Source organism: Panthera uncia, chromosome D2 (genome assembly GCF_023721935.1).
Source record: "Panthera uncia isolate 11264 chromosome D2, Puncia_PCG_1.0, whole genome shotgun sequence".
Lineage (NCBI taxonomy): Eukaryota > Metazoa > Chordata > Mammalia > Carnivora > Felidae > Panthera > Panthera uncia.
In genome coordinates, this window is record NC_064818.1 from 82,505,244 (window position 1) to 82,518,177 (window position 12,934).

Here is a 12,934-nt window from a genome sequence, read left to right on the forward strand (position 1 = left end):
CGCTGTTGCCTTCGAAATTCCTGTGCACAAAACAAGTTGTGGTTTGAACAGAAAGCATGGTTGCTTGCGGCTGTGTGCTCCCTGCTTCTTGATCATACGTGTAACATGCTCACCTGTGCCGGCCTCGAGTCCCACTGACTTCCCAGGCATCGGGGGCCGCTGGGATTCGGTGCTCACGGGGCATCAGGAATGCTGTGTGTGGACTGGAGCCGTGGACCTGTGCATTACACGTGTCTCCTCACGTGCGTGCTCCCCTATCCCATTACGCTTCCAGAACACTAGCACAAAGGTAAGATGATAAGGAATTCCAAGTGCCAGAGCATGACACTCGTGTGGGCCCTTCTGAGGGCAGGCCTGTGGGACTGACTGTAAGGCCCATGAAGCTGGGCCTGCCTCAGAGGGTGCGGTCTGAGGAGGGACGGGTGGAGGTCAAGCCCTGGCCCCGGTGTTCTTTCCTAGAGATTCTGTCAAAGAGCCAGGTCGTGAGTGGAACCACTACCTGCTAAGGAACCTCCTCTCTGAACTTGATCAGAACAGTTCACTAGTTGGTGCCTGGGTGGCTCAGTCGTTTAAGCAACCAACTCCTGATTGAAACTCAGGTCACGATCTCGTGGTTGGTGAGTTCGAGCCCCAAGTCGGACTCTGTTGGAACAGAGCCTGCTCGGGAATCTCTCTCTCTCTTTCTTTCTCTCTCTCTGCCCCTCCCCTATTCATGCTCTCTCTTTCAAATATAAATAAAAAAACCGTTTTCTAGAGAAATGTACACTTAACCCCAAATGCGGTTGCACTGTCCCCCGAATCCTCTGTGTGTGTGAATTCCTGTGTTAATGATTTAGTGAAACAACAGCTATCACTTACCTGGTGTTAACCTGGAGTCAGGTACCGCCCTACATTCATTAAAACACTGAATTCTACATTGTCCACCCCATCTTAACAGATGGGGAAACTGACGTTAAACGAACTGAACCGGTCCGGGTCGCACAGTTCCAAGTAGACCTGGGATACGGCCCTTGGTCATGTGGTTCCAGGGTTCAGCCTACTGCTCGCGGAGCCCCTGAACAGGCTCGTCCCATCCCCCGTGAGTCGGGAGGCCGGAGGACCCTGGGCCACAAGCGGTGCTAATGCGCCGCGCTGGTACAGGAGGTCAAGGCAACGACCAGCGTCCTCTGCCTTCATCAGGAGGGAAAAACTGATCATCGCAGGAGCCGCCCTCTGTGGAAGGCCAGGTGCTGCTGGTCGCACGGCGGGTACTATTGAGAAGCTGCTAAGGACCCAGCACAGTGTGTCACCGGCACCCTCTTTGCCTTGGGGAAACAGGTTCAGAAATATGCCCGAGCCGCTAACCAGAGAGTGGTTGGGCCAAGGTTCAACACAGCGAGGGGTCTTCCTCAGCAGGTGCTGCGCTCCGGCTGGCGTGGGGGGCGGGGCTCGCAGAGGGTAAGTCCTGGCCCACGGCTGTACCAGCGCGTGTGGTCGGAGGGAGCCCCTCTGCTCAGGGCAAGCCCCCTCCCGCCTCGGTCTGGGTCCCGGGGCCCCAGAGGGGCGACTTGGTGCCCTGGGGTAGCCTGGGGAGCAGGCCGGCGCTCCGGGAGCTAACCTCCACTCCAGTGTGCCAACAGCGAAGTTCTAAATCAAGTGAACGAAACGTTACAATGTGTGCTGTCCTCTTATCTTGACAAATACAGCCCGCTAATGACCTGGAGGAGTACACGTGAATTTCGAGTAATCTGCCGGGAGGGCTCTTCTGGGTCCGCCCCGCACTTCCCGCCTTCAGTTTTCCTCCTCGCCTCCAGGGCCTGGCGCACAGGTGCGGCGCCCCAGCCCGACCGCCCGGGTCTGTGCGCAGGCTCCGGGTCCGCGCGGGGAGGGAGTGCGCAGGCTCCGGCGGCCCCCATCCCCCCCCCCCCTCCGCGGAGTCTCGGTCCCCGCGCGCCAACTTTCTTGAAGGGCCGGCTCCGGGCACGCCCCACTTCTGGAGGGGAGGGTTCCAGTGCGAGCGCCTCCTGAGAGGTAAGTCCCAGTGCGTCCCCCTCCAGACGGGTCGGTGCCGGTGCGCCCCCCTCCCGAGGGGTGGGTGACGGTGGCCCCCTTCCCGAGGGGCTGAGGGTCTCGGGCGCGTGTGCGCCGGGCCCGCGGGCTCCTCGAGGGAAAGCGCGCCGACGCGCGTGCCTGGAGGCAGATGCCAGGGTCGGAGCGGGTCGCGGGCCCTGCCCGTCTGGGTCCCTGTCCCCTGCATGCCGCGGTCGCGGCGTCTCCAGGGGAGCCCCTCTGGCCTTCACCTCCAGGGCGGGTGACTGCGGGCAGTGACGCTAAGCTCTCCAGCCCGCGCGGCCTGGTAGAGGCTCGGGGTGACCTCGGAGGGACCGGGCCGCGAACTGCCACGTCCGGAAAGAATCACACCAGAACGTCTCAAGCCTCAGTCCCTGCAAATGCAAAACGGCCCCGGCCGGTGCTTCGACTCTCTGGCCGCTGCCGGATCGTAGGGGGTTGCGCCAGGTCGGCCCCCCCGAGGGGCCTCCACGCCGGCCGGGGATCTCGGGCGGGCGGAGGCGGCGCATGTCCACGCGGGAGCGCTGCGCACCGCGTTTCGGATCGACCCGCGTCGCCTGCAGGGAGGCTGCCGGGCGCCAGGGGGCGCGCGAGGACCGAGGAGCGCTCAGGATCGGGCCTGCGGAGCCCGGAGCGCGTGCGCTCGGTGCAGTGAGCGCGCCGCGCCGTGTGCGCGTGCGCTCAGTGGCGACGGCGCACCTGCGGGACGGCGGTCCCGTGCCTCTCTTGCTTCCCGGGAGCGCGCCGCGAGCACCTGCGCGGAGGTCACCCGAGTGACTCACGTCGTCCGGTCCGCGAGTTCCAAGCGTTGGGGCCTCGTCTTCCGTCCCGGGGTGTTCACGGTGCCGTCGCCACGGCCGCCCCCTGCAGCCGGGCCCCGGGAGGCCTCGGGTGCGGGCCGCAGGGGACCCCGCAGGGCTGGCGCGGTGAGCGGTCCTCGCCGAGAGCTGGCGCCTCCGGACCTGGCCGCGGCGGGGGGCGGCCTCCAGCAGACGGCTCCCCGGGGAGGGCCCGGCCCCCGCGCTCCTGCCGCGCGCGCAGAGGTGGCCGCGCAGTGCCGGGGCTCAGTGCCCGGCGGCCTCCGGGCTGTGTGGTCAGCTCCGCGCGTGGGACTTCTTGTTATTTGGGCCACAGTAAACCCTCAGTGTCCCGTTGAAGAGGGGAGACGGTCGGCGGGTGGGGGGGGGGGGCCTGCCAGACAGTGGGAACCACGTGAGTTTAGAGTTTTTTAATTAGTGTTTATTTTCTAGACTAGTTTTAGATTACAGAAACATTAAGTCCGTGGTCCTGAGGGTGCCCATATACCCCCCACCCCGTGTCCCCAATTATGAGCATCTTACCTTAGTATGCTTCATTTCTTATAATTAACGAGCCGATATGGATACACTATTGTTAGCTAAAGTCCAGACTTTTTCAGATTCCCTTAGTTTCTACCTGATGTCTTTTGTTCCTGTCTCAGGATCCCAGAGAACACTTAGTTGTCATGTTTTCTTAGGCGCCTGTGTGACGGGTGCCTCAGACTGCCCTTGTTTTTGATAACCTTGGCCTCGGAAGAGGCGTGCTTGGGTACTTTGGAAGATGTCACTCTTTTGGGATCTGAGGTTTTTGCCATAATTAAATTGGGGCAGTGGGTTTGGGCAGGAGGTCTGCAAAGGTAAAGTGCCCTTCTCATCACCCTGTGGTGAGGGGCCATATTGTCAACATGACTTTCCACTGCTGACCTTCACCTTGATCTGGCTGAGGTCACGCTTGTCTCCACTGTCCGGATACTGTTTTTTGCCCCTGTCCATACCGACTGTCTTTGGAAGGAAGTCCCCACACTCAGCCCATGTGTAAGGGACCTCTTCACCACCAGGAATTCTTTGACGTGGAAGTTTTGGGAGATTTTTCTCTTCTTTCCATTTGTTTGTCCAGTCAGCTGTGTCCTATCAGTATGGACTCACAAAGTATTTATTTTATGCTTAAAAGGTAGGTCAGAGTAGGGCTTTAAGGTTGGGTAAGTCTGGAGGTGTATACATAGCTTTTGTTATATGGGTCCCTATTGTTGTCTGTGTTTGGAGTATTTCAAGCGAAGTGAAAAAAAAAAATAGGGTCAGGGTCATCGTTGAGGGCCTGAACCAAGCAGGTGGACTGTCAGTGTCCCCATGGCACCCCATGATGGGGAGGGCTAAGCCTGGATGGGTGGCCGCTCTGGCTGTTCTCTGCCCCTTCTCTCTGCCCTAGCTCCCTTCTAGGGTCACGTCCAGGGCTCCTGGGGCACAGGCCCAGCTCCCAGTGGCGTCCGAAACCTGCCATATTCAGGTCAGGGCTCTTGCTCAGCTGACACAGACTGCGGGCAGGCCTCAGATGGGCTGGACCAGGGCCCTGTCCTCCCAGATGGCCTCCCTGGGGCACACGCACACTGCCTTTTACTGGACTGCAGTATTGTTGCTGTGGAGGAAAATGTGACTTTGAAAGTGCTGGGCTGGAGGGCATCTGTGGGCCCCCTGTTTCCCACAGGGATCTTCAGACAGAGTCACCATTTGTGTCCTAAATGGAACTCCTATCCCTGATTTTGGGCCACACCCCCAGCCAGAGGGAGGTGTGTCTGTGGGGGCCTGCTTGGACTGCATCCAGCCTGGGCTGATGGATGTGGGCTCATTATCTTGTCTGTCTTGGGGGATGGTATTAGCTTGGCAGTTAATAAAGGATTTTAATTAAAGAGGGAAGAATCATTTTGGCAAAGTAGCCTCGTTCCCAAACTCAGATGACCTATCAAAGTTATAAGTTTGGTTTATTTCCATACGAGGCCCTGCTGTTTAGCAGGGAGTTTGGTGTGGAGCCTGGGGGAGATGCTGGGCACCCTGGTGGGGGGGGGGAGCCTGCTTTCCCCTCTCTTCTCTGCTGTGGAAGCCCGGCAGCCCTCCCGATCCTTGTGTCTTCAGTCTGTCCCCTCTGGCCACCCCCAGGACCCCCAGCAGGTGTACATGTGCCCTCTGACTCTCTCTGTGTCTCTGCCTTGCAGGGTTTGGCTCTTGCAGGGGCTGCCTGGGGTCTGCAGGCCATTTGGGCTGTTGCAGCCTGTTCTGCGAGTGCTGGCCGGTGGGACCTTGACAAAACTTGAGATAATTGTAGGTTCACATGCAACTGTAAGAAACAACACAGAGAAATCCCAGTACCGTCACCCGGCTCCCCATAGGGGGCGTCATGCAGTGTGCTAACAGCACATTGGTACCAATATGATGCACCGGCCGTGATCAGATTTCACCAGTTGCGTGTTAACCTGATTATCACAGCAGATCTCTGGTTTCCAGGGTCAGGTGACAATCCAGGCCACTGCCACCCTGTGCAGCCTGGCGATTTGGTAAGACTCCCTTCTTTCTGTGCGTGCTCAGCGTTAATTGTTTTCATGTAAATAGGACGTTTATTCTCACTCTCTGCACCAACTTTGGCCACAGTAGCAGCACTGTCCCTTCTTCGCCTCTGGTCCTGTCCGGGCCTCCCTGTGTCTGCCACCATGTGGGGTTTGGGGGGGGGGGGTCTCATACACACGGGATATGTGGGCTTGGCTGGGGGCTGGCTGGCCTCTCCACCCAACAACCTCCCCCCACCGCCCCGCCAGCCTAAGCTTGTTCTCACCGTGTCGCAGTGTCCAGGAGAGGGAGTGGGCGTGTGCAGTGCCTCTGGGGCCCAGGCGAGAGCTGGAAGCCTGTCCTTTGCTCTGCGGCTGCAACCAGCCCCAGTTCAGGGCCAGAGAGAGACTCTGCCTCTTCCGGGGGCTGCAGAGGGGCACTGAGAGGGGCCGGGTTGCAGGGAGGGAGATCTGGGGCTCTCCTGTCCTGGTGCAGCTAAGCTGCGGGGGCAGAGGCTGGTGCAGGTGTCCTGGTCAGTCTGGGAAGAGAGGCTGGCATGTGCTTGTGAGTGAGTGCCTGTGTGCTTGCTTGTATGTGTGTGCGCACACACGCACGTGTTCGGGAGGTACAAGCCCGTCTCCAGCGTGTCTTGTTTGTGTTCCTGTCAAAAACCCGGATGGTTTGTGGAAGGCCAGAGCCTGAGTCCAGATGGGGGCTAGGGCAGGAGCTCCGGCAGCGTGTGGTCCCGTCTGCTGTCCAGGACGGACCCTGAGATGCTTGCATGTGACCTTGCAGAGTGTTGCCAGGAGCACGTGTTAGTTCAGTCCCTGCTTCGGTGAGGCTGTTCTCCATGACAGGGTCCTGTGAAAGACCCGTGGGCACAGCAGGTCGCAGCGGGGCACCCAACCTCCCACTCATCGGAACGGCCACGGTCAGTGACTCACCGGCTGCAGCCGCCCCCCTGGAGGCTCCAGACTGAGGGAGGCCTGCGGGGCATATGGGCCGTGCCCTCCTGACCAGGGTGCCCCCTCCAGCTGTAGGGGTCCCATGGGCCCCGGAGAGGAGGGAAGTTCCCCAGCTTCCCACAGTCCCTTTCTGCTCCAAATCCTCTCTGTCGGCTAGACTCAGATTCGATGGACATTTCTTCTCCAGGTACGAAGTGCTGTGAACCAAGAGAATCTTTCTTTTATTAGGAGATAAAAACTGGGGACTGATTTCTTTTAGTGCTCAAGGCTGAGACCCTCAGCGCAGATTAGTCTGTAGGGAGAGGGCGAGCGATGCCCCCAGGTTCTCCACAAACGCCGATGACCTACCTAACTGTTGTGTGTTGTCGTGCTGAATGGACGCCGTGCAGAAGCAGCGTGTGACAAAGGTACCAGCTGCTGGCACAGCCCTCTGGGCCCTGGGATGGAGGGACATGCATGTCTCTCAAGCACCAGAGTCAACACGGTGACGGAGGCAAGCCGCTCAGTGACAGTTTTTCAGGGAACATGTTTGGCTGCCTGTGCAAACACGCGAATAATTGATTTCAAATACAGATCAGAATAGAAATTGTGAAAAAGACACCAAATGTTTGGCCAATAGAAATTAGTGTTTTCTCAGAGCCCTGGGATCTGTCTGAGGAACTTGTCCTGTTTTCTCCTCAAGCTGGAGGTGGGGAAGGGGATCCCACCTGGAGGTTTCACGGCGCAGCAGGCTGCATTGTAACAACAACCCTCCTCAGTCAATGCTGGTGAGGTGACTTACCAGCAAAGGTCCTGCGGCTCTCAGTGCGGTCTGCGCTGCAGAACATCAAGAGAGCACTTTGGGCATGATTTTAAAGTACATTGTGCACGACAGACATAGACTCAGTCGGGGGACTGAGTGGAGGCACCTGTTCCTGGCAGGGCCACACCCCCTGGCACTCTTCGTAAATGGAAATAGAGAAATCTGGTTGCTCCTAAAACCCCCCTCTAACTTGGACTCGTTATTTCCGGAAGCCCAGATGATGAGGCACCCCTGCCTCAGGACCAGCTTCCAGGCGGGGTCCTGGCTCGTGGTCTGACTGGGTGGCCCTGGCCTCCCCTGCCCAGCTCCGGAGGCTTTGTCCAGAGCAACGGTGGCTTCATTCTTGAAGCTTGCTTTAAAATGCACTGCTTTTTAGTGTAGACTTTGCTTAGAAATGAGTATAAAAGTCACATGCGTGGTCTGGAAGGATTTACAAGGGGGTGGCTGGAAGGTGGAAATCAGTGACACTTTGCTTTAATCAGATTTAGTTGCTTTGCGCCTAGAGGGAAGTCAGATTTCAAAGTACGGCTGGCCTATCTGAGATGCTAATCCTCTGCCCTCCCCTGGCGGCTCCCTCCCCCTGTTCCAGCAGGTGTCTGTGCTCCAGGCCGCCTCCAGGGGAATCTTGCCTACTTCTAGCTTGGCTCCCTGGGCTCCCCGCCTGCCTGCAGGAGGGTGGATGGCTGGGGGAAGAAGGAGCATGGTTTGGGGGATGGGGCGGCGGGTGAGGAAGGCAGACAGGGAAAGGGAGAGACGATGAGTACTCCCCAGGTGGGTCCTGCTTGCGGGGGGTTGTCTCCCCGGGTGATGGTGGGTCTGCAGGAGGGGCCAGCCCTGAGTGATAGGGGGATGCCAGATGGCCAGTGCCGCTGGACCCTGGACATGAGGCTCCCCTGGGGTAGGGTGGGGATGCCCTCAGCGGGGCTGCGACCCTGCCCCCCACCATGCCCCCGTGTTTGGGCGTCATGCCACAGGGAGGCCCCAGGAGTGACAGATGAAACATGTTCCTGTGATTCAGAGAAAAGGCAGGAAGTGTTGTTTCTGGAATGTGTGCTCTGGGAGACTTGCCTGCACCCCACGCCCGTCTGCGAATGTGGACTTGCACAGGTTCGTCCTTGCCTGTGCTAACCTGGTGGTGGCCTGCCTCAGTTTGCTCATCTGTAAGTGGGGCTGGCAAGGAGGAGTGTGGTGGAGGCCCCACGTCCCAGGGGCCCGGTCTCAGGGTGGCCCTGTGCCAGCGGTGAGTCAGGGGCGCAGAAGGGGAGGTGAGTGCTGGAGGGAAGGAGGTGCCCGGCTGGGAAGGACAATGAGGTGGATGGGGGGTTGGGGCAGGGTGGGGATGTTCCCAGGCAGAGGCAGCAGCAGCATGGCGCGTGGGGGATTCTGGGATCCGGGATGGAGGGGGGCAGGTCCCCGAGAGCTGCCGTCAGAGGGTGCTGTTGGGTGGGGGTAAGAACTGGCGAGGGTTGGGGGTTGGGGGTTCTTGCGAGGGAGTGAGGGAGCCAGGGGCCTCGGCTGCTGGGCAGCAGGAACCAGCCAAGGAGTGGTGGGCAGGTGCCAGCGGAATGAGGCCAGCCTTGCTCTTTGGTGGCCAAATGTGTGCTGAGCCCAGAGGGGCTGCTAGGGCCTCTGCAGTGAAATGTGGGCCCCTTCAAATGTGTCAGGGTGATGAGCCAGAAGCATGTGATGTGCAAAGGGGCAGGGTGTCCCCAGGGTTGGTGGCTCTCATAGCCTCCTGTCTCCCTGGGGACCCAGCCTCCCCTGCCTTGTGCTGCCAGAGTCATTGTTCCCAGGATGATGGTGGAGCTGGGCCCTCTGTCTTCCTGCAGCTTTGCTCCTGGCTGCAGGAAGGGCGCAGAGGCCCCTTGTGCCCCAGAAGAGTGTGTGTTTTGCAGCCTCCTGCAGCCAGGCAGCTCACCCCCTGGAGGAGGTCCGGAGACCCTGGCAGTGGGCAGAAGGGCTAGCCTGGGGGCACCTGGGGAACTCCGTCAACTGAGCGTCCAACTCTCGGTTTTGGCTCAGGTCATGATCTCATGGTTCATGAGTTCAAACCCCACGTCGGGCTCTGCACTGACAGTGCAGAGCCTGCTTGGGATTCTCTCTCTCTCTCTCTCTCTCTCTCGCTCTCGCTCTCGCTCTCTCTCTCTCTCTTTCTCTGCCCCTCCTCTGCTCACAGTCTCTCTCTCTCTCTCAAATACAAAAAAACTTAAAAAAAAAAAAAAAGGCAGGGCCAGCTGGGAGGGCCCTGTGCCAGCTCTCCCGCCCCGCCCGTTAGTGCCCGCCAAGCCACGTCCCTTGAGCCACACTGTTCCCTTTGGGAGGAGACGCAGGCGTGAGCTCCATATTTCAGAATTAACGTTTCCTTCAAGCGAACACTGGAAGTCCCATAATTTCATTAGGTGCAATCAAAAACTCCATTTGCTTTTATTAGTTTGAAAGCTGCTCGCAGAGTGGCCTCGAGGACAGGGTGGCTCGCAAGACAGGAGGAGGAGACTCCTCCCTGAAGGTCACCACGGCCGTGACCTGCAGCCTCTCTCATCCATGCTGCTGGCCGCGGGGCAGCCTCGGGGGCTGGGGCTGCTGTCCTTAAAGATCCCTTGTCTCCATGCAGTGGACTGTTACTGAACATTAAAAGGAAGGAATGCTGACACGGGCTGAGGCCCGGGTGAGCCCTGGAGGACGTCACAGAACAAGTGCCCTGAGATTCCACTCGCAGGAAGGATCACAAATAGTACAGACAGGGAGTTAGTTGAATGCGCTTTCCAGGGGATGAGGAGAGTTAGCGTTTAGTGGGGGCAGAGTTTCCGTTGGGAAGACGAGCAGGTTCTGGAGACGATGGCGGGGACGGCTGCACCACGGGGCACAGGCATTTAATGCCACTGAACTGCGTGCCCCCAAGTGGTCGCTTTTATGTTCTGTGTATTTCACTACAATTCTCAAAGTGAAAAACGGGCGCCTGGGGGGCGCAGTGGGTTAAGCGTCCGACTCCTGATTTCGGCTCAGGTCGTGATCTCACCTGAGATCAAGCCCCGCGTCAGGCTCTGCGCTGACGGCACAGAGCCTGCTTGGGACCCTCTCTCTCTCCCTCCCTCTCTGCCCCTCCCCCACTCACACTCACGCTCAAACTTAAAAAAATAAAAAGTAAAAAGATTATTATTATTATTTTGGCCTTGGTCAGCTTTGCGTTAACAAAGGCCCCTTGAGCCCTCAGTAAACCTGGGTCACCAGACGCAGATAGTAGGCGAGTTGCCGTGGGCTCTGGGAGGTGGGGACTCACGTTGCAAACACACCCAGGTTGCTGGCTGCCCATGAATTTGGGGGTGACCCTCTGCCATTGCTTCTCCCTCTGTGAGTGGGGGCGGCACGGTCAGCGTCCTTCCTGGAAGTTGAACGCAGACACTGAGCAGCATCGAATGAGTTTTCTACTCTAAGTCCTGGGGTGAGGTCACTGTAACTGGGAGGTGGCCACGTGTCCCGTCTCTGCTGGCTCATCTCCGTTCACGCCCGGCACAGTTATCAAGGCCCTCTGTCCGTTCTCCGGAGCGTCTCCTCGTGGGGTGATGCGTCCTGGGGCCGTCCTTCCTAGAAGATGCCATGACGGGCCAGCTCCTCTTTGAGTGGGTTTATGCCCCCAGCTGTGGGAGAGCTGCCGTCAGGCCAGCCGTCTCTGAGAGTTTCCCTCAGCAGGCCTGAGGTCATGCCCTTCCCTGGGGTATCGGCGGGGAGCGTAAGGCCCGGCGCCCCTCTGGAGGGCATCCCCGTGGCAGAGCTGCATGGAGGGTGGGCTGAGGCCTTTGTGGAGACCGAAGGCAGCCTGCCTCACCCTCCGTCCGCCCCTGGGGTGCAGGTGCTCAGAGGGTCCCTGATAACCCTCCTGCACACTAGTCTCCAAGTAAGGGTGGGCTCCCCCAGGGGTGGCCTCTGGAGGCAGACACTGAGGTGAGATTTGGGAGCTGGCAGTGAGGACCCACCTCTGGTGGTGGCGGCGTTGGGGTGGGGGGCACAGACAGGTGGGAACAGCGGACGTTCCAGAGAGCACCCTTGGCAGCAGCTAGAGCCCCCAGCCCCACAGCGGGGGCACAGGAAGCTTCAGCCAGGCAGAGCTCAGCCTTGGGAGGGGAAGATAAGGACCTGAGGTTCGGGAGGGGGTCCCAGAAGGTCTGGGAGGCTCTGATTCTGTGGCGGAAGGGGCCACGTCCTCCCACTGCCGGCTGGGGCTCCCCTTGCCTGAAAACAGTACAGACTCCTGTCCCAGGCCTCAGGCCCCCCTCTTGGACACAGGTCACAGCCTCTCCCCAAGTTGGGCCTGCGGAGGGCTCACGCCTAAAAAGGCCCTTGCCTCGGGCTCCAGGATGCGCTGGGGTGGGGCTGAGCCTCCGCGGTAGCACATCAGGGTAGGAAAGGGAATTTGTGACACATCCTCAGGGTTGCTGGAAGGCCACCCGGAGGTGGTGTCCATGGGGAGAGCCTGGAGGCACGAGGACATGCCTGAGCGGGGCTCCAGCACCCCCGAGGAGCTCCACGGTGGCCTCCCCCGTAGGGGCGGGAGGGGACCCCACACTACAGGGGAGGAGCTGTCACAGAGGGAGGCCACGGTCGCAGCAGTGAGGGGCTGGAGGAGGACATCACCGTGGAGGTGTCAGAGGAGGGCGGACAGTGGGGAGTGTTCGCTGTCCACAACCGGGGGAGTCGGGAGGCTGGGGAGCTGCCCAGGACAGGGCACGGCCTTGGCCAGATTGTGGGACCTGAGACACTTTTCCCACTCGAACTCGTGAGGGAGGGAGGCCAGGTGTCCTGGAGGAAGGACAGGGTGGGGGATAATGGCCCCGTGCAGCCTCAGCACATGCAGGTCCAGAGGAGCCAGAGGGAGGGGGACCCAGGTCTGCCTGACAAAGGGCTGGGCGCCCAGGACAGGCTTCCAGAGCCTTCCTGCTGAGCTGGGGAGTTGGCCTGATGCCTACCTAGCAACGCTGACTCTGTCTGGCCGAAGGGCATGTGGAGTCCCTGGGGTCGCCACCACCGGGGAGAAGATGGTGGAGGGGAGGGAAGGGGTGAGGGGATATGGAAGGAGTGAGCCAGGAGGAGAGGTCCCCTGCCAGGGAGGGGGTGCCGGTCTGAGGAGGGGAGGGCAGACAGCGAGGCAGCGGGGAGGTTCGGCTGCACCACCACCGGCTCCCAAAGCTTTCCGAAGCCTATTTACTGACATTGTCACGGAAAAAGAAACACAGCATGGAATTTACCATCTTCACTATTTAAAGTGTGCAGTTCAGTGGTGCTGAGTGTGCCCTGTTGGTGAGCCGCTCGCCACCAGGCCTTCAGTGTCCCCCAGTCCCCAAAGCCCATTTTCCTTCTGTAACTAACAAATGATCCCACTTTGTTGGTGGCGGGCCGGCCATTAATGATCCAGAGAAAACCCCGACCTCCTGGTTTCTCCCAGCCTCTCCCCTCTTTCCCTTGAGAAGGGAGAGACCATTCTTTCCTGTCTTCCTGGGATTTTAATGGATCTTACCCTCCCGAGAGGAAGAAATAGCCTTTTAAGACAACTTTCTGAAAGTCAAAATAATTCCCAGTGGTTATTTTTAATGCTCTTATTATATGAATTGCACAGAAATAGCTCGCCAATGTCGTTTCTCTCCTGTAAGCTCCACTATGATGTATCTGCCCTGAAAAGCCCTGCCTGCCCTTCCGCCCCCTCCCTGCTCTCTCCTTCCTCCCCCTTTCTCTCCCTCCTCTCCCTCCCTCCTACCCACCCTCCTCCCTCTGCTTCCTTCCCCTGTCTCCCCCCC

General features: G+C 59.3%; 1 long non-coding RNA gene across 1 annotated transcript; it reads right to left on the reverse strand.

Annotated features, from left to right (window-relative positions):
* Nucleotides 1–9,548: 9,548 nt before the first annotated feature.
* Nucleotides 9,549–10,814, reverse strand: LOC125933049 (uncharacterized). The gene is made up of 2 exons (XR_007460859.1): nucleotides 10,426–10,814; nucleotides 9,549–9,769 (listed from the first exon to the last, which is right to left on the reverse strand). It is a non-coding gene; the product is annotated as an uncharacterized LOC125933049 (long non-coding RNA).
* Between the last annotated feature and the right edge of the window lie 2,120 nt (nucleotides 10,815–12,934).